At 38.3% G+C, this 25683-nt stretch overlaps 1 protein-coding gene across 9 annotated transcripts in view; it reads left to right on the forward strand.

Moving 5' to 3' along the window:
- The window catches only part of TUNAR (TCL1 upstream neural differentiation-associated RNA), a 161682-nt gene that overhangs the window by 85446 nt on the left and 50553 nt on the right, over nucleotides 1–25683 (forward strand). For 2 of the 9 annotated variants that reach the window (XM_066998314.1, XM_066998305.1), the window contains exon 2: nucleotides 18425–18549. The exons of 6 other annotated variants lie outside the window; for them this stretch is intronic. The gene's annotated coding sequence lies outside the window, so the exon portion shown is untranslated. Of the gene's footprint in view, nucleotides 1–13710; nucleotides 13800–18424; nucleotides 18550–25683 lie in introns of those variants that run through there. One more of the 9 variants, XM_066998308.1, reaches the window with a different exon arrangement.

A 25683-nucleotide genomic window follows, 5' to 3' on the forward strand; every position in this document is an offset into this window, starting at 1 on the left:
TGAGACAGTATTTAACTTTTGAATAAAAATACTGGTTAAATAAAAAGAATGTTTGATCAACCTTTTGTTGGTCAGGTAAGAATGCCTGTGATAACTTGCAAAGCTGCAGTGTAGCGAAGGAGACTTCGTCTACAGAAAGTCCTTGTCATACTAATAAATGAAGGCATTCTGCAAAGGATTTAAAATATATTTATGGGGCTCATAGAAAAATGGAATTTTTTATTTTTGCTGAAGACCAGCCCTAGCTATTGACTGTGATGGAGCTCGGCTGGTTTATATCTGCCAAGGTTGTAGCCCCATCCTTTTCCTGAGCTAGACATCTTGGTAATTTATTGATGGATAAAAGGGAACATGGTCTAGAGCAAAACTGGTTCTGAGTGCTGAAGTTGTAACCTGCTGCTGTTCCAGGCAAGTTGGAGGACATGGACGTGCTCGAGCGAGTCCAGAGAAGGGCGACCAAGCTGGTGAGGGGTCTGGAGAACAAGTCTTACGAGGAGCGGCTGAGGGAGCTGGGCTTGTTCAGCCTGGAGAAGAGGAGGCTCAGGGGCGACCTCATCGCTCTCTACAGTTACCTTAAAGGAGGCTGTAAAGAGGTGGGGGTTGGTCTGTTCTCCTGCGTGCCTGGTGACAGGACGAGGGGGAATGGGCGTAAGTTGCGACAGGGTAGTTTTAGGTTGGATGTTAGGAAGAACTTCTTTACCGAAAGGGTTATTAAGCATTGGAATGGGCTGCCCAGGGAGGTGGTGGAGTCACCATCCCTGGAGGTCTTTAAAAGACGTTTAGATGTAGAGCTTAGCGATATGGTTTAGTGGAGTACTTAGTGTTAGGTCGGAGGTTGGACTCGATGATCTTGAGGTCTCTTCCAACCTAGAAATCTGTGATACTGTGATACCTCCTGGCGATGTAAGACAGAAAATTAAGTAGCAAACACAATGTTAGGTGTTGAACATATACGCTCTATTTCCAGCTCTACTATGGGCTTGCTATGCGACTTGAAAGATATCATTAAATCTCCTAACTAATATAGTTATCTGAAAATAAAAAAACTCTCTCAGGGAAGTTTCTGCATCTATACGTAAGCCATGTTTTATGAAACACCCTTAAATGCCTACTAGAAAAGCACTATTTAAAGCTTTATTACTGGTTTGCTGGCACATTGTTGTGTGGCATTGATAAAGATATAGTGTTTGCCATCACAGGATATCGCATGCTAGTGGGATGATATTTGCATTTACATGGGTATGTCTGATATTAAATTCTTCACTATAGGTAAAACTCTGATGCTCAGTTAGGGATGAAACACAAAGCACCTGAATGCATGTGAGTCTTTTGAAGAAGTGCATGACTTTGGGTGAATTTCCCCTGGCAGAGAAGCCAGAACAATCTTTAGGCTGAACAGAACATATCTGGAGGCAGAATGCAGAACTTGTAGCTTTGGGCAGCCATGTGAATGAAGACGGAGGAGAAAGATGGGCCACAGTGATAAAAGGGGAGCTTACACCTGAGATATCTGAAGGGTACAGGGAGGAGTGGTAAGCCATGAATCAGAATCAGTTGCAGTGCTCCACTTTTAATGTGAGCTTGACTCAGAGCCCTTGACATTCTTTGCAGATGGTGCTGCAAGTGGCTTAGTGGACCTTGTTGTAAACCAATTCTTGTTCTTCTACTAATTAAAACCAGAATGCATTTAATATTGAAATGCAAAATACTCCTATCATTTACTTGCATTCTTCTACTTGAGTTAGCAAGTCAAAACATCCCTACGTGAAATGGGACTGCAATATGCTCAGGCAGTATATATACAACAGTCATCAATCAGACAAAATATTTCCTGAGATGCATGATAAAAAGCAAGCCATTAAAAGCCTTGGTGCTCAGAACAGACTGTGCAGATTACCCTCCCAGGCTACCTACTGCCATTCTGTATGGAGCTGTTTTAGCTTATAAACAACAGTGGACACAGTGTTAAATTTTTGTGTGCTTTTATTGTTAATTAACAAAAACAGGACTGACATTTGAACATCAGCCCCATGTTTCCAAAGGTAGGTGGTTTTGAGGCATGTAGAATTGACTCTCCTCAAGGCTATACCTCATTAGTTTACTGATGTTGCATATCTGTGTATCTCCTGGAATGGAGTAGGTGTTTTACACACAAATGAAGGATGTGGGTGGAGGAGGGAAGAGGGCTGAATTATTCACTTTCCTGCACTGCAGCTTGTGTAATCATGTGTGCCATGGCCAAGTGAATGTAAAAGACCATAAGTTTGAGGCTGGTATAAATTAGTACAGCCCTGTTGAAGTTGACAAATGTATCCTGGGCAGCTTCTGTGAAGAGTTAGTCCTGCCTTATATTCACTGTTGTGAACGACTGTAAAGAAGAATCAGGCCTGAGGTCTCAGGTCTTGTTTACACATACTAAAAAGCCATAGGAAAACAGGGGTAAATGACATGTAAGTAAAAGTCTTAAAATATTATTTTGAGATGTACAGATTTATAGAGAGGTATACAGGTAACTTAACTGCACTGAAGCAGACAGATATCAAATGGTTGCTCTTGGTGAGGACAGAAAATCAGGGGCACAGAAGGATTCCTGTTCCAAGCCATTAACTGCCTCTGTTTTTTGATATTTCATAGGAAACCTAGACTGGGAATAAAACTCTCAGTCTATTTGACAATTCCATGGGTTAAAACACAGTGCAAATGCTAGGAAAATACCACATGGAAAAATAAAATGCAGTTTCTGAGTAATTAATTGCTCAGCACTGGTAAAGCAATGTAACCATTTATTAAAATAGACGGGGCTTTGTGTGCGATTCACAGCTGAATTGCCTGCTAATTAAGAAAGCACTAATATTCGTTTAGATAACAGTCTTGTCAATAATTGTGGGTAAAAGGAAGCAAAATTTTATTAACTGAAAGAAAATGGGTTGGATGGCTTCTGGATATTGAAATCTGAAAAAAAAAATTCTGAGGTTGAGAGATATTGTTACTGAATGGTACCAGACGCTTCCTGTCGAGTGATTACATTCTATTAGACACCTGCCAGGACACTTTTCTCTCATCACTCATTATAATCAGTCATGGTTTTATATTGTATCTAATAATATGCTCTAGGGAATACTTAAGCATATTGTGAGGGAATAAAGAGGATGGGAATAAAAATATGATTGTATTATGTTGTTTGTTTACCTACTGGCAGAAATTCCTGTATCCATAATGTGGTATAAAAATAATTTTCAAATGTCTGTGGGCATCTCATTTCCAGAAAAATCAGCGAGGGACAGTCCAAATCCCGGATGGGGTTTGGGCTACATCCAGTAAAGGGTTTGGGTGTTGCAGACAATACCTGGTGAAGCATATGGCTGGCAGAGTGGGACTCAGAGTGGTTTGCCTGGGCAGATAGGGCAATCCAAAATGAAATGCCCCGCTAGTAACAGTAAGTGCAGGGACATTCTGTAATACATCCTAATTTATAAGGCATCCTAATGTCTAATGTCTTAGGGATGCTTGTGTGCCTAAAACATCTGGGCTTTGCAAGAAATACATCCAAGTTCTTCAGGTCAAACAGGTACATTGCACAACCTTAGCCAGATATCACCTTGATCTGAGGACATCAGACAGAAAATTATTTAGGGTGGCTTTTTTAGTTGCTGCTGTTTTTTTTTTTTTTTTTTTTTTTTTTTTCCAGCATACCCCCGCAGTGTTTTCTGGCAAAGACTTCCCTTTTCTCCATGCCAGAAAAGTCTACACACTTTTTCTGTAGACCCTAGGGGTAACATTTTGCATATATAATCTTAGAGATCTATGATGTAAAATTCTGCTTCTCAGTGAATCATTGATAATCCCTTTATGATCAATGTAGGTGAACAGGACTCTTTTGAATGAAGTCTTACTGTACTGTAAAACAGAAGGGCAAAATAGAAGAATCCTGCCTAAAAATATTAATCCCTCTCCTGTAGGGATCTTAAGGTAACTAGCTCAAGGTACACTTTTAGAGAGATGTGTAGATATCAGTGACCTTCAAACTCTACATGGCACTGTAAATTTCAAGGTCTCCCACAACAGAAAGTCAGTGGAGGAATTAGTACAGAATGAAAAATGGTCATGTCTGCTTGTCTCCTCCTACTTCCCCATCTCAGACTTCTCCTTCCAAAATTACAGGAATTGCACTTAGCTGTAACATGTTGTGTTGTTATAATCAGTAAATCAGTTGTGTTTTGTTACTGGACTTTTTGCAAGTGTCAGTCTGGAAGCTTACATATCTTCTGTTTTGCTTTCTTGAAAGTCCTGTGCTGAGAGAGGGGATCATTGTAGCTCACATTGAATTACAGTGCCTCTTCTGGGAAGCTTTTTGTATGTTTGCAGTATTTCCCTTCTCTGAAGTTTGTTGTTGTGTTATTTGTATTTGGAACATTTTTGCTCTTGAAAATAATGAGCATAGTATGATAGTGGAGGAACTGGTATTCACGTAGTGTGCAGTCTTCTTTTCTGCTTCTCCATATCTGCTTTCAGTCTGCATTGAGAATTTTCTGGATTCAGGAAGTTGTTCCTTGTGAGCCGAGTGAACTCAGTTCATTGAGTGTGACATTGATCGGTAAGATGTGACTTCTACAAAAGCAATTACCAGTTAACTTGGCTCTAAAACATTTTAGCTGGCAGCTAAGGGTTTTAATTTTCAGTCTTCTTAATGGAGAGCTGCAATGATTTGTTGAAAAATGATGGAAATCTTGGAAACCCTATAAGGTTTGCAAAGTAAACACCCCAACGAAAGGAAATAAACTAGTTGCTGAAAAGCTGGGTCAAAGAGGGGACTTGATCTAACTTTAATTCAAATAGTAGTACATATTGCCTTCATCATCAAAATGTTATGAGTGTATGTACTGGTAGAGAGATTTCATTCCTGAATGCCTATTAATACTACGTAGCTTTAGATTGTGTTACTTCAGGTCTAGGCAACTTTTCAAGCTGAAACAGTTCTGTATTTAGATAGTTCTGCCAAAACACCTTAAAACCAAAATAACTTGTGTGCCCAATCCAATCTTTACAATATAGTTCTAACGAGTATAGCATGAACCAAAACCCAGGATGTGCTGTTTATGAATTGGATCTTTTGGAGGATCAACATATATATATACATATATATATATATCACATATATATACGTGTATATGCATATATATATATATACACACATATATATATATCACAGTTTTCATTTTCAGGTCCTTTCCAATGACCACTTACATAATCACCTGTTGCCATTATGGAATCTGTTAATCTCTATGTAATATAGTGCATTATTAATGAGACTTAACAGATAACAACAGGTAACTTGCAGATATCCCTTTGGTGAGAAAGTGCTATTTGCCATGTTTATTCCAATAAGTAGTCACTCATTTGGGTTTTGTTTGCAATGTTGAAGCTGAGGAATGAAATTTCTCCTGATTGTTTATTTTTCAGCTTCATGCTAAATCAGGAGGTAGAAGTGTAGTCCTCTCAACCTTGTAGTGATAACTACAAGGACTTCTGAATCCAGAGATGAAGTCTGCTTGTCTATGACTGCACTAGATGATTTTTGATTACTAGATAATTTTTGATTACTAATGCTGGTGATTTTGACAGCCATGTGAATTATACATTGCATAACTGATGGCCATAGACTAAACACAAAGGAGGTAATTTGCTCAAGGGGATTAAGATTGACATCTTAAAGAGAGAGTCCTTAGAATGAATTCAGCCATGGGTTCATGTAAGGGCTATCTATTGCTATTTATTATATGTAATTTCAATCTTTCTCTCTCACACACGCATCTTTTAAATGTTTTAACAGTCTTTGTCCTAAACATTACAGAGGACCTGTCTAAACATTGTCATGACTTTCAAGATCTTGCTAGGGAAAATGTACTATCCAAAGACAGGAAGGATCAGACCGATGATGATATTATGATTGTTCATAACAGTAAAACTGTCAGGCAGAGGTTTATCAAGACCGTGGGGACAAAGTTTAGGCCAATAAAAAGTGCACTGGATTAAGGCATTCTTGTATTCAAATCACTCTCTTCATCCTATACTTGATCACGTTTATGTTAGATTTGGAAATTCTTTGGATCTTGCTGTGCCTCTCTATAGTGATATATCTCTCTGTAGTGCTTATAATAAACCCTAGTGATACTAATGCACCATAAAAGTCTGATTTCACACATTCTGAAATTTACTTTGATTAGTGACATGAATGAGCATCTAACTTATGGCAAAACTCGCCCGAATTCCCCAACAGTTTATTTAGTGAGAGAACAAAACTTTACTAAGTCTGTGAGACTCACCTGGTTCCTGTCCCAACCTTTGACTCTCATCAGGTTCATCAAAGTTTTTAGGGAATATGGTGGCGTTCTGATGAAACAGGTCAGAGCTGCAGTATGACATGAATTTTGACCTTGTTTTATTTTATAACTTAGGACATTCTTAATCAATAGCCCAGCCACTTTTAAAAGTAAGAGGTGTGACTGCAGATGTTTTTAAGTTGAGCATTAAGACAAAAAAAAATATTTCATTACCCTGACTCTGAAAATATTCTGGAAACTGATGAGCCTTTCAGTAGCAGGGAAGTAAGATATTAATGTTAAACTGAAAATGTCATGTCAGTGTCAGATTTCTTCTCTTTTGAGAGATCTCACAACAGTGTGGAAAAGCAGAATAAGGAAGGAGTGAGAGGAAGACATCTTCATCTAGAAAGAAGTTCCTAGCCAGTAGACTTTTGTCAAGGATGTTGTTGAACATAGAAGAAAGAAATGAATCAGTGGAACTTGCACAGAAACTTGGGTGTCTCTGAACATTAGACGAATACGTACATTGAACACAGTCCAAAGATATTCATGGAGGAAACAGGCTTGGTGAGGTGGGAATGGGAAGCTTCTATTTAATAGATCAAATCACTGGACCAGAATCTCAATTTTATGGGCTTTATTTTCATTAAACACAATTCATCTTTTATTTTTCTAAATACTTTGCTATAAGTGGCACTGTAAAAAGCTGAACACAGAAAATGAGAAAGTAACTCTGCTTCAAAGTGTAATTTTTGGCACATAATGCAAAGTAAATAATGACTTAATTTGTCTAAGATAACAAATTTATTATGCAATTTATTAGTTTGGATTTTTGAACTACAATCTTTCCTGTGTTTTCTTGTGTTGTTCACCATGCCAGGGCACTTTGCGTAGTACTTTGTGTTTTGTATGAGGACCAAGAGGGCTATCTGTCAACATCTCTTTTCCCCACTATCTCTCTACCCTGATTCCTGGGGCTGTCAGATCTGGGAACGTCAGTGAGGTTGGGTTTCTTTTACCCCCGAGAGCTCTGCCCCTCTTGACTCTCTCTCTCTTTGTCTGTCACCTAAAAATTTGACCTTAGACTGCATTGGTGCTGTATTTAGAGATTATTGTGGGGAGAACCTGATTTGAAGAAGTTGGCCTTGTTGCTCTTTTTTTTTTTTTTCTTTTAATTTTTTTCTGTGTCTCAGCTCTCCCTAGGAGGCTCAGCCATTTGCTTGAACTCTGTGTGGGACAGAAATGTCTTTGTGAGCTATGTTTATGTGATGTTTCCCTTACAGTGAGATCTAAAAACGATGGTGGATGATGATGATCCTTATGACACTGAGAAAGTCCTCCTCTATTTACCAGTCATAACCCCTTGAAAAAGAAAGAGAGAAAAACAAAAACCAAAAAAAAAAAAAAGGAAAAGGAAAAATAAAAAAGAAGATAGAGAAAAACAAAAGCCTCCCAAAAAACACATATCAAAACCAAACTGGTTTAAGAGCAGGGATGAAAGCTGACTTTCTTTTTGTCTTTTTTTGCCTTTTTTTGCTTGTTTTTACCACTTGGTAATTCCTTGGCCTGTGTTACTGTGTTACGATAATACATATACAAATGGCTAAACTCTGTACAGAAACTGCAGCTTTTACCTCCCCTCTGGCTTAGCATTTTTCATGAGATTATAATGGGTATGAAAGGTATGAATGTTTTTATTTTTATTACCAAGAAACTTTTCCTCTCTTTCACATCTAAAGTAGAAAATAAAGACAAGGAAAACTAGCCAAGCAGTTGTCTCTCTCCCTCTTAAATCACCTTGATGTTTGCTGTTCCAAACGGGCTTATTCCCCAGTTTTGCCTGGCTGTTTGGTAGGCTGGTAAAGAGATGAATGATGCTTTAAAAAAATGATTTCTGCAGAGTGAGTTTCCTGAAGAAAATGCTGAAAATGTCTTCTAGTCTGTTTCCTCTTGGATTACTTAATTTTTTTCTGCTATTTGGACTGCTGCTCAATCAAGCTCTTTCTTAGAATCCATTTACTCACAGTCTTAAGGCTCTGCCAGGGTCACCTCACTCTATTTTCATGTTCCTCCTAAAAGTTTCACTATCTTTTTGTATTTTACTGTGGCCTAAATCTCCATCTAGGCTCCCCATAATTTCCTATCCCTTGCTTTTAAGTCTTAGGCTTTACCTGTTCAACAAAGATCCTCTTCACTATTTCATTCCTGGCTCTTTCTCTTTTCCTTTCTGGTTCTTGACATCCCATTGACTCTTTTCTGGGCTGCCTTGTGTCTGCTGGCACCTCACCCTTGGCTGTCTGATGTGTACTGATATTAACAACCAGGCCGTCAGTGCTGTCTTTCATTGCTGGCACCAACAGCTGATACTAGATTTTAGATCTCTCCCATCTGTGAACTTCGATCTGATTTTTGGAGATAATAGTCCAGCCTCCTGGTGATTCAGAAAGGTGCTGTTAAAACTGCGTACAAGTAATTCATCTTCATGACTATGAAAATAAATTTCAAGTCCAACTGTGTGATAGCGCAGAAGTAGTAGGAGGTATTAAGCCTTGTAGTTGATGCTTACTGCATGATATACTCACCCTTATTGTTGTGGACAAGAGCAGAAGGTAGGCTGGCATTGAGTGTACCTATTGAATACCTACACTACACATGTTACAATAAATAAATAGCTACTGAATGCTGGAGCCTTTGCAGTATAATAATAGCACTGAAATAAAAGGCACAAGTGTTAGTTGGCATTAGTCAGAGACATCATCCTAGTTTCCTGTCCTCAGTAGCAGCAGCTGTTCTCAGGTGACAATCAGACACTGCTGAAACAGAGCTGGTGAAAGCTTTAGGATGTTGAATGACTGCAGGGACAGGAGTTGGACTTGATGATCCTTGTGGGTCCCTTCCAACTCGGGATATTCTATGATTCTATGACAGAAGTATGTAACTGGGAAAACTCTGCCATCAAAGTGTGTTAGAAGCTATAATGGCACCCAGAAATCTTGGGAGTATATTGAAAGTCTGGCATGTAATAATCTCTATATATTTAACATGTAAAACGTCAACAGTGAAGCACTGTCAACAGTAGCAGCATGGACATTGATGGGCAAGAGTGCAACAGGAGTGATAAAGGAGATACTAGCTGCCAAAAGCCACTGTCAAGGTGGTCAGAAGATGCTCTGAAAGCTGTCTCTTGATCTACATAATGGATTGCTATGTCCTAAAGCAGAAATGAAATGCCAAAAGATAGTGCCTGGAGAGTTTTGGCTTTTGGGAGCTGGCTCCATCCCCAGTGAAGGCTGTTTTTTTTTTTGTTTGTTTATTTTTTTGACTCCTCTAGGCACTGTCACCCTGGAAATGAGGCAAGAGCTGGGCCTCTCGTGGCATTCCAGTGCGTTTGATGCAGGTCTGACAGCAGAGACTGGCTGGTCCTCAGTAAATTCTCTGCCATCCTCTTTCTGCTAGACGGAGACATTTTCTTTCATAAAAACTATTGATCCTCCTACTTTGATCTAGTGGCCTTCAGGAAAAGGGTGCATTTCAGGCTGGTGGTTTGAGAAACCTCTTCATTATGTTCTGCACTCAGTGCAGGAGGCCAGCAGTGTCTTGGTAAAACTGCCAAATTTCTTTTGTGAAGAAGACAGCTAGCTGGCCGTGGCCTTGACTACAAGGTTCTAAAGAGTAATGCCCAAACATAATATACAGGTTGAAATTATAAAATCATTATTGTCACAGTTTACAAGTTGTTAGTTGAGCTGTTTGTGCTTTGCTGATTGCTTTCATTCTTCATAGGAGTATGTAATTAAAATATTCATATTTAGATTGCGGGCCATTTAGGGCTGAATCCTGCTAGATGCTGAGCAAAATTCTGATAGTACTGAGAGATCTCAGCTGTCAAGGAAGCAAGAGTCTTCTGCATCTGGCAGAGTGCCTTAACATTGATTTGTTCTTATGTTGGGATAAAACTGGCAAGGAATAGGGAAGCAGTTTAGGGCTCAATTAACAAACAGCCTTTAAAAAATGTATTTCACTTTCTGCCTTAGGCTTTGCCTAGGGCTAGCCCTGTTCACAGAGCTAAGACTTAAAACTGCTTGTATACATAATATCCTGTAAACAGTAATTCTGCTCTAAAATACAGGCAAGTCAAAACATCTAAGAGACAGAAATTAATGTCACAAACACCTTTGGAAAAGGAGTCAATCAGGCTGCTATTAGGTCAAATTATTCAGTGGAATAAGATTTTTTTTTAAGTGTTTGCCAACCAGAGCAAAGTAAATTCATTTTGGACTTGGGCATGAAGCAAGCTGGGCTGAAGAAGTCATTTGGCTATTGTCTGGGGCATGAGGAGACTCTTGTTTTGTTCTGGGTAGGGAGAATTTTGTGCATGGAGTGGTGCGGAGATCGAGCTCTCCTGCAGCTGGAAAATGCATTAGATCCATCTATTAACTATGATGGTGGCTACTTCTTTCCTGTGGCACTTCACAAAAGTCCAGAGGGCCTATGCTATACCTATGGGGAGTTTTGATTAACTCTCTTGTGTATTCTTACCAAAGGTTATGTTATGACACAGAGGAATATTTTTGGAGAGGTGTTTCTGAAGAAGCAATAGAAATCATCTCTGCAGAATGACAGTGGCTGGGTCTGTGGTCCTGTGACCCTTCTTCTAGGAGGAGCTAATTCCTAGAAAGAGGTTAGCACCACTGCCCCCCTCCCTGTCTGCAAATCATCTAGGAAGCTGGGGAATTGAGAGTCTTCAACACATTGTAGTCCTTATACTCCTTTAATAGGGACAACTGCTATACCACCTTCGGGTGATTTTCTTCTGAGGTTTTCTAGAGGTCTTTGTGGGCAAGATATGCATTCATTTGCTTTATCTTGCTAAATTTATTTCTGATTATCTGACTTTATGAGATCTTTTTGCTTCTCTTTCCATTCAAGATGAATTCAGCCAGTATTAAGAGAGAATAAATCCATCCACAGCAAAGTGGAAGACTTTGACTCACTTTGAGTCTACATTCAGTTTGTCTGTACAGACTTCCTAAGTTATTATGACAGTGCCAAAATAGGAGATCTACTTGATATGTTTTTGTTTTGTTTTGTTCGAGTAGAGGAAGACTGCCTGATCACATGCTTTCTTGGCTCCCTTTGGAGAAAGGTACAGTATAATCTCGGAAATGAAGCTGATTCAAAGTTTCTCAGCACTGCAAACAAAACTGAATTTTGCTGCACCAAAGATGGAGCTTGGATCTGCTCCTGCCACGGGGAAGAAAGAGACAAGCCATGAGGATATGAAGATTTGTCACAGGGAAAGAGTGATCCCTGGGAAACTGTGCTTGCTGCTCCTGCTTCTGCAGGAGGAGCAGGGTGCAAGGTTGACCTTTAGGAAAGAGTCACACCACTTTGTTTCTTCAACAAAAGAAGTCACAGCAGCTAGTCCACAGGGGGCTTATACAGGCTACAATAATTTTGAGCAACGCCATCAAGCGGTCTCTAGGAAGTGCAATAATATCATGGCATTCTTTCTTAATGAGAGCGTCTGTGAAAGACAGAGCAAGGGATGTAGACTGAGGAACGGAAGGCATTACTGGGCAGGTCTCTGCCATCTCACTGTGGTCTTTGCGTTCGAGTCTGTAACAGAAGGAGCTGTTCTATCAGTAGCAGTAAGAGGAAAAAACATTCTACTAGGTTCTTACAAAGGCTAGACAATATATATATGGAAATTACATTTCAATTGCGCAAACTGAGGATTAAAAAATAAGGCTTATAGGCTCTTTTTGTAAATCCTTAGTCCCTTTGAAAGTTAATTGATTGTAAGTGTCTGAATAACATGCATCTTTTATAAAGGGTTGATTAATGACTATAAACAAAACCAGGATCACTTAAATCTATCCAAATGGTAGTAACAAATCTAAGTACATGAAATGCTATAATAACTATCATGAGTGACAAATTCTTAAAGCAAACTTCTTTTGTGATCATAGTTGTGCTTTCTGGCAATTATTCTTGATGGGGAATTGAAACTGCAGTTATCTAGATTATGTAGATTCAGTTTTACACTGGAAATTTCATTTTATTTTTTAAGACATGATATTTAAAAACGCTATGGTGTTTCAAATTTCCACTTGAGAAGCTATCAAAATTTTAAGGAGGAGTCACAGCTAAATGTTACTATAAGTTAACGATGGATAGTAATTTTTTCATCTTTGCTGAGAAAGAATTTTCTCCTGCTGTCCAGGATATTTTAATGCTTTGTCTACTATGGAAGTGAAGTCCTTGTTTTTCTTATTGTCACATATTTTGGTGCAGCACCTGCTGCTGCTCTTGATAGAATGAATCATAATCTGGTTTTACGTGTAGATCTCATAACAGGGGCATTGACTGATTTTCTTTTTCTCAGTTTTATTTAATTGTCTACCCATATCATTTCATATCTTAAACTGATAAGGCATGAAATTGTCTACTAATTTGCTTGTGCAGTGCCTGGTAGACCTGAATTCAAGTGGGATCTCTCCATTTTATGTCCATCATAATTAGCTGTTCATGTTGCATCCGCAGGAACAACTCTTCCAAATTTGAGCTGAACTTTCAAACACTCTCACTTTGTATGGCCTTTTCAGTCATAGCTATTTTATATGTTGCTAATCATGCAAAATCATGCAGAAATGTTGCATGTCTTTACCTGTGATGCTCTTCTCATATTATCTGCTCCTTTCATTTATCTCCTTTCCTCTATCATTCTGCTCTGAGTGTCCGTTTATTCCCTTCTCAATTAAATGGTTTACCGGTTTCTGTGGTATATCCCACAAAGTCCCAGTGGACAGCCTTTGCTTATTTTTTTTGTTGCTTGTTTGTTTTGTGTGTGTGTGTGCGTGTGCTTATTTGACTGGACCCTGTGCAAATGGACAAAATTCTGATTGGATTTAGTAGAGTTGATTGTGGTATGGATTAGGTCAGAGTTGTTTTGTTAATAATGTAAAGTGTCCAAAAAAACACATCATGAAAATGAAAGGAATGATTAAAAAGGAAGTCTCCTGGCTCTCTTGCAAAAGTTCCAGCAGGTTATTTCCAGTTCAGATCATAATTCCTTCAATAATCTCTTCCCTGGTGCTTTGATATTTCCAAATGCTGTCTCATTTAGAAACCAGAAAGGTAAAGATACTTGCAAATGAGACTGTATCTGATAAAGAAAAGAATCATTCCGACATTTCAGCTCCTCGGGAAATGATGGCTGCTGAGTGTGTGGGGAAGGATGAGCTTACAGTCAAAAAGCGCAGTTTGTAATCAAAGCCTGTGATTCTTTTCTACCTACATGACAAATTTCTTGTAAATCCCTTAATTTCTTTTCCCCCTTTCAGTGCCTGTAGAAAAAGAAGCAACACAACTTCCTTACCTTACAAAGAAAATCACGAGGCACATTTTTGTTTCTTTTGCAAAGCAGCTTAGTATTTATCTGTTGAGAAGCTGTTTGGGATTCATGGACTGAAGGTACCTTTATTCTTTTTTTTTTCCTCTTCCTGTGCAAAATCTCTGCACCTCTTGACCCCTCTTTCATCCACTTCATGTTCTAGTTGCTTGTCTTAATATAAGCAGTCTCTGAGTTGGCAACATTTCATGCAGGGGCACTGCACTACCTTCAGCTTCTCTGCAATTGATATTCTGTCCTGTCTCTTAAGCCCGGCCCTGTGTTCCTAATGTCAGGCTGGCTTTGTTTAATATGACCAGCAAGGTAGCATGTGTTTCCAAGTTGAGTCCTGCTGCCACTTCTGGAGGTATCTCCCATTAATCAAGAAGGCTACTTTGTCATAGTGCAGCTAATGTTATCACCAAACTTTAAGTACAGAGGTGGAATAATAATGGCTCCTGTTTCACTAAATGGGGTTAACACAGCTGAATAGCTTCCCTGATGGTTTATTATATTAGTCTTTCAGAACATTGACTGATTTGTTTTTATTACCAAGAAAGCTTTTGTCTTATGAAAATGACTTGGGACCACAGGTCAATGTTTTCCATGTCACATCTCCATAAGAAATACATTGCTTCATTATATTTTGTATTCTGCCACTGCAATCTGTATGTCACTTAAATTTATTTGTCATGATACCACTGCCAGGCTGCCATTAAATTGTTAAAGGATATTCAGGAAATGTTTTTGCAGTAACCTTTAGAGGAAGACATATGGAAATGGACTATATCTGTTAATTGACTTTTTGATATGCAAACCTTCCAAAGTGTAAGGCCTGGTATGGATCACTCCATGTGAGCAGAATATTTAGTGTGATGATGTTGATTTTTCTGTGAGGCAAAAGAAAACATGCTCTAAGACGCAAAAGAAATTGCTAATTACCTATTTATTTAAATTAAGAGACTAAAATGTTAAAGAATAAGAGTGAAGTCCATAGAAAGACCATAATATATCCCTCTCTTCTGTTCCTCCACGCTCATCTCCAAAAATAAAATGGTCTGTGATATCTTCTTGCCTGAATAATGTTTAAAAATTGCAACTCACAGAAGATGAACAGACAGTATGAGGGATACATGGAAAATGAAAACCCCTGATCAGTCTGAGAACTCATGGGCAAAGTTCCCGAGGTGTTTCAGGTTCATCTGAACCAGGAATCCCAGTCCTTGGACATGGCACCCTCCCATTTGGAGAAGGAGCTGTCAGAGAAGAGGCCACTACTTCTGAGCTAACAAGAGGTGATGGTTCTCAGACATGTCCTGGGGGACAAAAATGAGACTGCAAGCTGGTAGCTGGGAAAGATTGTGCTCTCCTGCTTCAAACACTATGATCTCTAGCAAGATCACTAAGTTGAGAGGTATTTAAAGTATTAATTGTTCATACTTCAGGCCTGCTCAGACTATCTGAAGCTAGAGTTCTTAATACTGATTCCATAGTAATACAAATACTTGAAGATAGAATAATGCAGCAGCGCTGAAGAAAGGTGCTCACCTTTTTGCTTGCTAAGCTTTAGTTTGCCCCAGTTCCCTGATACGATTTGGTGTGGGGCTTCACAAATGTTAGTGGCAGCATAAAGTAGCATAGGGACATGCTGTCTTCTGCCAGGCTAGCTGGCTTTCTGGAGGTGGCAGAAAGGATGAGCTTTGTGTAGCAAATCAGGTTTGGAGTTACAGTGGGAGCAGTAACCCCAGGAGGCACGTGCTGACAACATGAAATAGGGGTAAAAGTAGGGTGAGGTTGATCAGACACGTACCCGTTGCCCAGACAAATATGCTTAAGTGAAAATGTACACTGGTCAGTGTGAGATATGTGACGAGCATAGTGACAAACAATAAAAAGGAAATCCACAGCCTAGGGAAGACAGAATTATTTGCTTTAAAGGAATTATGTCATCCAACAAATCTTGAAAAACAGCAACAACCACCACCTAAACAAAACAACAATTTTGCAAAGTTTAACCACTCACTGTTATTTAGGCAAGAACTGCAGCATAGTCTGAGCAGCCTAAAAAAAAGAGGCGAGGGAGCAACATCCAGGTATCTAGAAGAAATAGAAAGTTTATTAAATTCAGTCAAATGACTGATGACTAAAACAAGCTTTTTGTACCTTCCCAAGCATTAGATTAGCAGGAGATTTCATAGATAGCACTGAGAAGCCTGCATATGTGCATGCAGTTTGGAAGCTCTGCTCACAGTACCTCTCCAAATGTTAACCTGTTTTCATTCTTTTGGGTTATTGTCTGGCATAGACAGTATAGAACAGGTCACAGGAGATCTATAACAAAAATATGTGGAATGAAAATATATGGAATGCAGCTGTGGCATTACATTTTTAAGAGAGAAACTATTGAGAGACTAGAAATAAAGGAAGCCAATATAATTATTATTTCTGTGTTCATTGCTGTCTCACTAGGTGAAAACCAAAGCAAAGACATTAGAAAAAACTGCAGTGTACCTTTCACGGAGCTTTGCTTCTCATTGTAGTGTAGTTCAGTATCCAAAATTACATTTCTGGAAAAAGTTCTACCTATTGAATTTTCTGTTTTCATTAGAGTTGCTCTTCTGCATTATTGCTTATAAGCTTAGTGCTAACCAATGATTCTCAAAATATCTTGCTTTTCCAAAATCGGTTTGCTCTATGAAGCACAAGCCTATAGGTAGACACCTACAAGTTTTGCTTGAATTTTGGGGTAGCAGTAAGCCCCTAACCTGTTTAACCCTTTGCAGTATTCACAAGGCTTGTGTGAAATAGAATACAATGTAACAGAGATACAGAAGAGAAATTGCTTTAAGGAATATTTCAATTTAGTTCACTAACCATTAAGTATTGTTCTACTTTTGTGAACTTAAATCTCTACTGACACAAATCTTTTATGTCCTGCAGTGCAATTTGTAATACTTAAATAACTAATGCAGTTAGAACAGTTTTCATTAGACCTGAGAAAGTTTGGAATTGCTCATTATCTTTGAACAACTGAGTGCCCATTTTCTGCAATTCGAAAGTTTTTACATTTTAATAAATAAGTATTCTCGAATATATTCCTGAACTCTATTTTATCCATCATTGTTTAAAAGATAACATGAGGTCATCTGGGATATATTTTTGAGACCAATAATAACTGTCACATAGACAAAAAGCTATAGCAAAACCATGGCCTGAAATCTTCTACATATAAAATCTTGTGCCAAATTCAGGAGCTGGTTATGAAAATTATGTATACAGAAATTATGGCATATTTAACTAAAACAGAATGAAATGAAAGTGTTGAACATTTTCCTTTAAAAACACACAAAAAAACACTTGGGGCCATCCTAAAACCAACCATGTTTTTAGGCTCTAATGGGCTGAAAAAATATACGTTTATTTTGCTTAGAAATGTAGGTGGGTGCCACTCTTTCCAATTGATGTCTATGTGATTGATTTGACCACTGAGATGTCTTGGGGTTCAGATTTTCTCCTGCCAAAAAGATCTTTGAGCCCCTGTCATCTGCCAGGTTGAGCTGGGGACCCATTTTCCCTTCCTGATGTGATAGCAGCATGGCCAAGAGCAGACACTGACGACCTTCCAGTGGCTGTCCACTATGCAGCCTCAGCCACCCACAGCCCAAACCTGTCCTGTGAAGTGCTTCTCACTTCTGTCTTGCTTATCAAGTTATACACACCAGCTGTAACTATGGCAGTTGTGTTCACATTCTAATGCACAAGGAAAGTAACCCTGCTTTAACAGCAAGGTAAACCACCAAAATTATCAAATTTTCATCAAATTATTCTGTATTATTCTGAAGATGCTGGAGGTTATAGTCCATACGTGTGCAGTAAAGAAACAATAGTTGAAACTGCAGTGATTTTGTGCCTCACTGATTTTGCTTAGGCTCTTACCTTCTGGGGACAATCTGGTAGTCTGAGTCTCTCCTTTTAAGAGAATTTTAATTTTTCTCTAAATGTGCCATGTAACTAAAAGGCTTCCCTAAGGCAGCAGAAGAGGTAGTACTTTAGATGGGGAACTGAAACTTGGCTAAAAAAAAAAAAAAAAAAAACATTTGTCCTTTCCAGTGCTATTCCCAACTAGCTTGTCTCTTCCACCAAGCAAATCACCCACATTTTCCCTAAACTTCCTTTTGCAGGCTTGGGGACCTGTAGAATCCCTCCTTACGTGAGCCTCCATAATTTACGTTTGCTCCATAATTCAGGTTCTGGAGGGCTTAGTGATTTTGTCCCAAACCATGCATTTATACTTTTATTTCATTGCCTCTCCTTGCTTTCTTGTCTCGTATGCTCACTTTTGGCATTTCAGGGAGCAACAAGGTTCTTCCTAAGCCAGATGACACATCTGTTCTTCTCTGTTTCTGAGACCAGTTAACTGGCCTTCCTATTAAAAATACCCTACAAATAACATCTTCTCTAGTTTTTTGTTGTTTTTGTTTTGTTTTGTTTTTTCTTCAGAAATGGATGAATCTGAAAAGAGAAAAGAGTCTGAAAGAGAAAACTTCAGTAAAAGCAATCTGTTTGACAAAATCAAAATCAAATGAAAAAAATTATTAGGATAAAATGTAGGGCTACAATCTTTATCAAAATTGTTATTGATAAGCTAAAATGTATTTTCTTATTCATTTTTTTTTCTTCATTAATCTATTCTGTCCCCACTATCCAGAGAGAAACGTCATCACGTAACCAGAGAGCAGCAAACCTCCAGCTGCAGACCCCTGCAGACAGGAGTCTGTAGGCAATCAGTTTGGGAAACCTCTGCCCCAGGCTTCTAAATGATTCAACATTTGTGTAAGTCAGGCTCATTCTTCACTAAGAACAAAAATGGTATTATATAGCTAAATAATTTTTTAGCCATGTTCATTGTAATGCTAAGAGGTGCAGACATTATGTGAACTATTCACTAATACATTTTTTCTCTCTAATAATTAGGTAATAAAAAAAAAAAAAAGAAAGTGTCAGCTATAAATATGCACCCAAACTGTGCATGAAAAACTGTGTGCTGTTTGTGTTCTGCTGAAAAAATCCTTGCTGTGATAACGCATGACTCTTATATAAGTATTGTAGAGGTTATGGGGTTTGGCATAGCTTAAATCAGTATTGCTAAACCCTTAAACTTCCATTACATTGGGACATATTCTAGTTTAATAATACAAATGACATGTAGAAAATACTACATTGACAAATAATGAGATGTTGTTATATTGTCCTGACAAACCTGAGTATTTCATCAAATCTGTGACACCCAAGAGGGACCATCCCAGCAATTTTCCCCATTGCCTTAGGCAAAAGGAGCTTCCCTTTGCCAAGTTTGGCTGGTTCACTTGGTAGAAAGTGCTCAAGTGGGACTCCCCTTAGGAGTTCCCATCCTGGTGCTAATCTAGAAGTAGCCAGGAAATAGAAAAAGGAGGAAAGACAGGATCAATAAAGTAAATGAGGTGAGGAAGCAACATGAAAGCAACAGAGACAAACCAATTAAAATGAAAAAGGAGGGCTAAATCTGCTCCCTGGCCAGATGTGTCCCTGGAGCCTCACCAGTGCAGTCCTAACCACAATGGATAACCTGGTGGAGTTAAGGCATTCCCTGAAACACAACATTTCTATGCAGGACATTTCAGCAGCATGGTGATGTCTTCTGAAAATCAGCTGGGTGGTGTGTGTTATCCAGCCTCCCCTGAAAAAACTGGTACCTTAATGTTGGTATGGGTCATGATGAAGTTAAAGATTTTAAGTGCTAAGCCACACATACACCCCTGCAATTAATTTGACTACAGTGTACCGAAATCTAATTTATTTTCTTATCATCTCACAACCATTAAATTGCTAGGGTTGAGCTGTATAAATGCTTTAAAGAAAGGCAGCTTCTAGTCACTAAGGGATATGGAAGAAAATTTGCCTTTCAAGCTTCGTTATGTAACGCCAACTTATTTTAATTAGAATTTTGCTCTCAAAGTCCCACTTTACCTAAGTACCATGATCCTTGAAACACAATGGAGATCTCTGATAGCACAGGCAATCTATCTGCTTCTCTCAGCAGGTGCTTGGCCTTTGGTGTTATGTCTCTTAGGCATGTGAGCCCCCAGCAGCTCCTTGCAGTGTTGTCTATTATTCGTGCTTACTCAGAATGGGTCTTGTTCTCTGCTATCAGAAGTGCAAGAAATGTCTGTGTAAGCATTGCACAGCTTTAATTCTCCTGCAGAAGAGTGGTCCTCTGGGAGGAAAGTCAAATAAACAGCAGCCTAAACTGTACTCCAGATAGCTGAAAACCAGGAACAGGACCAAACCCAATTATTTACAAGATGATGCTGATGTTAGTCTTTTCTCAGTAAGAAAAAACAAGTAGAGATGATTTTTTTTTTAAGTAAGTAAATTCCAGCTAATTAAAGGTTTCCCTTTCTTCCAATCTTGCTTGAGAGTTATTGCTGTATTAAAGTCTTTGGCAAACATCAAAAAGGTGTTGTGGTTTAACCCCTCAACGTCTATAGCCAACTGCATCATCTTCCTGTGTTTTCTGTGACACATCCTGTTGCAGAACATGGAGACTTACTTGGGCAGGCATTGAAAGTAATTTCCATGCAAAACCCCAAAAGAAACTGTACATTTGTCATATCATGAAAGGGTAATTTGTGTATGTAGGTGACAACAATCCTGTTCTATTTTTTGTCCCAGCATTCTCGCACTTCAAACAGAGCAGACCAAACAATTTGTTTCCATGTAATTGTGTTAAGCCTACAGGCAGCTGAAATTCCTGATAATTGTGCTATGCTTTGTTATGATGATGAATTACAGGGTATGTTTCTGCCGTGCTCATTAGTCTGTCTTTGCAGTCCTCACCCTGCATGTGCACTAAGATAAATTAGGCACTGACCCTGAAAGGCAGTGTTCTGATGAACCATATTGTTTTGAAGTACCTGTTTTGTTTTGTTTTGTTTTTTAATTTTGCTTTTTGACATCAGTTGCTCTTTTGATTCTGAAAATGGGAGATATGATTTTTTCTTCACCCTGTTTTAGAGATTTGAAACTTTATAGAACATGTCATCCTTTAGACAAAAAACAGGAACCAATCTCAAGAATAAGTGCCTTACAAAAACAACATGACAATCTTACATATAGACATTGAGAACTGTTTTGGAAAAGAAGGAAAACAATCTTGGAGCAAAATAAAAGTGTTGTACCTGTCTGGAGAGAGGATATCACTGATAAATATTCAGGATTATATAGATTGGGAGGCAAATTTGAAGCTATTTAGGGAAAAAGGACAAGCAAGGTAATAATTGAGAAATTCAACCTGTTGTGAGCATTTGCAGTAGTTTACTGCGTGAAATGCTTTCTTCAGAGAGCAGACACTGCAGTCAAGTAAGAAAAAAAAATGTAATCAAGCATCTGCAGCACGTCTTCTTTCTCTCAGTGGACACTACTCTTTTTGCCAGATATGGCGCACTCACAAGATGTAGGATGGGAAGAAGCTCAAAGACCTTACTCATTTGTCTAAGAAAATCTAATCTAATAGAATAGCTAACCACTTGATGGATAAATTACGTTGTATACCTATGTATATTTACCACATCCATAATCATATGTACTATGGTCAATGCCTATGAAAATGCTGTGGTGGTGACCTTTTTAGGGAAATTGGTTTAGGGAGCTGATTTTTACACAATATTAGGTTATTGGTAAAATTCCTTTTTTTTTTTCCTTAAATTATCTTTTAAACAGGCATCTTTTTTTTTTTTTTTTCTCCCCCAATATGATATTGTGCTTCTGTCTGGATACAGTGCTTCAGTGCTTCATGTCATTTTGATGCCTGAAGTCTCAATTTGCCAATATTCTGGCAATTTATCAGTAAGGGCATTAACAACAAAGTATTTGAAAACATCCGAACAATCAGAGGTTACTGGCTAACTCCATCCATGCTCCAAGTTCCTCCAAATTTGCCATCTACTAAGTTTGAAAGAAGAAGCTGAGATGTGAATTTTTAGCTTAAATATTATCTTGTGATAACACATGTAGATGTCTTGCAAACGAGAGCTGATATGAAATGTGGAGTGAGTTAACTCATGACTGTCTAAAGCTGACTGTACAGATATTCTTTAAAGTTATTCCTAAGCCCTGAAATCACTTTTCTTTAACCCTTTTCAAAGTGTTTACTGGTACTTTCTGCTTGACCAGTTCTGAAGACAACAGATGCTACACATCCTTGTAATCTCGAGGGACATATATGAGTGTGCCTGTGATGTGATTTTCTCCTGTTAGTCTCCTTTTGAATTGCAGGATGGAAACCATCATAAGCCACTTCTTACCAGTGATGCATATACTATGGCAATAACATTGCCTTTCTAGTTAAAGCTCCTGTTCAAGTACCCAAATTCCAGATATTCAGCTAGCAACAGAAATACCTAAATTTGTTATGGCTACATGTAGGAATTTATTTGTAGGCTAGAGGGTTGCTTCAGTCACCCACACACAAGGAATTGCTGCCATTTCAGATGCCCTTGAGTACATGAAACATCACAATGGGTCTAGGACACCCATTGCCAGCCGGAGAACAGGCAGGTTACTCTCTCTAGTCTCAAATAGTACTGCCGCCCTCTGTGTGGTCCCTTATTAGAGCCAATAAAAATCTAGTCTGGAGTCACGGGATCTGAGCGAGTGATTCAGATAAGCAGCTGCTGGTTCACTGAGTTAGCGTAAACTGAATTGTGCTCTGGGTCACATTGGCTAGATATCTGCAGAGTATAACAGAGTATGAACAACTGATGCATATGTAAGCATTTACATGTATATAGCTGTATTTAGATATCCTAAGCACAAAATATTTTGAACAGTCGATAAATTAATTTTTTTTGAATTTGAAGGGATCATTGCAGAAGCTTTCTCTCTGTACTAATGCAAAGTAATCAGAGCATCTCTAAAGTATAAAGATCGCATGGGGAAGTATCTGTCCTATGGAAGGTTGTAACTGGATACTGAGGTATTTACCTTCCATACAAATACTAACATATAAGGCAGACCAACCAACAAATGACCTATCAGTTAGGTATCCAAAGGAGTCTATTGCTTTAAAACGAGATTTTAAAAAAATAAAAAATAAAATACTAGAAGACACACTAATGATTGGTGAGATATTTGAAGGAGCTAAGCAGTAACTAGACAAAACAGTGTTATCACTGTTTTTGATTGCTCTGATTCCAGTAGCTTTGTGAGAGTGATTTCCCATTCCTTGTTAATGAAGACCTAACAGAAAAGGTGCACCATTTCTTTCAGTAATAGATTTTTCAGGGACTAAAGGGCTGAGCTTTATGTACTGTTTCTGTGCTACAGGGCTGGCCTTATTGCACTGAAGACTGAGGTGCAGTAGCATTCACATGTGCAAAATTTAATTACTCTGATTTATCAAGCAATTATTTTTCCTACTAGTTTTATTCAACTGTGGGAGATCACATCCTTTCTTTGAGCAAAATGAGTGCATTTGCCCTAGGAGGCAATTTGCCATTCACAGATGAATTCTCTTTAATAGTGACTTTGTCTTTTTTTTTCTTCATTTTCAAATAAAATTACATTCTCAATTTGTTAGTAAATTTAAGTAGTTAATTTGTTAGTATAAGAGAAAAGCAAATTCTTTACTGCATGATGACACGGCTTCTGTGGGAAGGTGATTCCCACCCAAGCCTACCTTTTAGACCATCACGTTAAGCCATGGTGGTGGAAGATGGAAATTTTGTGTTTAAAACGGAAGCCTGGAGAAGGTCTTGTATCCAGAGTTTTTAGTTCCTGCATGAAAGCTCTTAACTCCTAATCTATAACATAAATTACAATGATCACTTCTACTTCTCACCCATTTAAATGAATAAAGGAGCTTTCTGCTTCCAAAGTAGTTGATATAAATGCTGATTTCCAAGAGACAGTTTGTAAGTGTTCAACATGCACAAGCTTTTAGTGCACAGTTTCAATGAAGGGGGCAGTTTGTTGTCTTGTCAGTATACCCATGATTAGCTCAGTGCTCAGTATATTTTCTGATGATTGTCTCTCCCATTCAGAAGCATCTAGCTCTTCCTTGCATCAAGGGTATCTGCTTTTTTTTTTTTTTTTTTTTCCATCAGGGATCAGATCCTTATTCTGAAAAATTAGCCTGGATAGGGGGGTGAGTTGCTACATTGTCCTGCTTCCACAGTCCTGAGGATAAAGACATGCCTTCTTTTAGAACCTTTAAAAATGTCCATTAAGCCATTAAGGATGAACCATCAATTACAGAATGATTAATTTTGTATCAGTCACAAGATGAGACTTGCATATTGTAAAAGATCTTGGGGATGAGAACTTGACAGCATCCTTCACTCCTTGTCTTTCCATGTACACTGAATATTCTCCAGTATTTTGATCATTTCACTTTTAACATTTTTCCATTGCCAACTTCTGTTTTCCTCATTTGTAGTTTCATGTTATCTGTTCTAAAGTGTTGTGTTAAATTGCTGCTTATATCTTCCAATTTATGTGGAGCATCTCATCATGTTTCCCTTTTTACCAAATTTCCTTTTACTTATTTGCATTGCTGCTTATTGCATACATATAAGGTGACATCTAACAAAGCCAGTAACTTTGCTTTCACTGGATCCCTTTCACAAATTCTGAGAGCAGAAAACAGCCTAATTTTCATTAGAAAAACCATCCAGTTGGAACAAAAGTAATTAGGATGCAGCAGAAAATAATCCATGTGGACCACAACAGGAGAGAAATGTTCTTCATGTGTGTTGTTTTTTTTTTTTAATTATTATTATTTTTCCTTTTCTCTTTCATTTTTAAATCTTCAGAGCTTTCACTTGACTAATCTGTATTAGATGCATGTGAATATCCCAGAATCACAGAAGGCTGAGGTTGGAAGGGGCTTCTGGAGATTGTGCAGTCTAAACCCCTGATCAAAGTAGGGTCAGCTACAGCTGGTTGCTCAGAGTTTTGAATATCTCCAAGGATAGAGAATCTATAGCATCTCTGGGCAATGTGTTGCAGTATTCAGCCAATACAGTACAGTACAGCAATACTGCAATGTGCAATGTGTTGCAGTATCGTATTTCACTTTGAGCCAACTGCCTCTTGTCCTTTCAGGGACTCATGTTCAGTATTGTAGCACAACATTGTGAAAGAAAGGTTCAGTAGTATCTTTAATAACACACTGAGCAAATAATTATGTTATCTGTTTATAGTGTCACAAACAGCCAGAAGAAGCCATCAGAGCCATGTCAAATCTCCTCCAGAAGAAAAATCTTAAAGTCAGTAATTTCTACATAAAGTCAAATAATTATCTGTTTCAAAACAGTATATTTCACAGGTACAACTCATATCTTTGAGTAGTATTAAATGAGAATCTGATACATCCATTGGTGATTTATTCCAGTAGTAATTTGCCTTTAACTAAAAATGTAGAGAAAAATAAATGATGAATTCACAGAAAATGAACCAGGAAGGGACCCAGGATACTGTCTTCCTTACCTGCCCCTGAATCATTTAAGCAATTTTGATATATGTTTGCCTGATTTTTTCTCTGATAAACCCCAGGGATGGAAACTGAGCTGCTTTTGTGGACAGTTCTGGTTGTTCAAAAGTTTTTGCAGTGCCTGGTTTAAATTTCCCTTGTTGGTATTTAAGTGTGAAACTTCTTGCTTTGTCCCTAGTGGTCATGGAGAACTGCTTAGTGTCTTCATTTAGTCTACACAGCTCCCTTTTTATATATAAAAACTGTTAAATCTCTTTTCAGATTTCTTTCCTTTAGATAAAATGACCCCTTTAACCTTTCTTGAACAATGTGGTCTTGAATTCTATCATTCTTACTGCTCTCTTAACTTCTTCCAGATGGCCTGGCTTATTCTTGACGAGCAGTGCTTGTAAATGAAAACATACTCCAGTGAATCCTGCACCAACCCTTGCAGACAG

This window comes from Anser cygnoides, chromosome 5 (assembly GCF_040182565.1).
Source record: "Anser cygnoides isolate HZ-2024a breed goose chromosome 5, Taihu_goose_T2T_genome, whole genome shotgun sequence".
NCBI classification, from domain to species: Eukaryota; Metazoa; Chordata; class Aves; order Anseriformes; family Anatidae; genus Anser; species Anser cygnoides.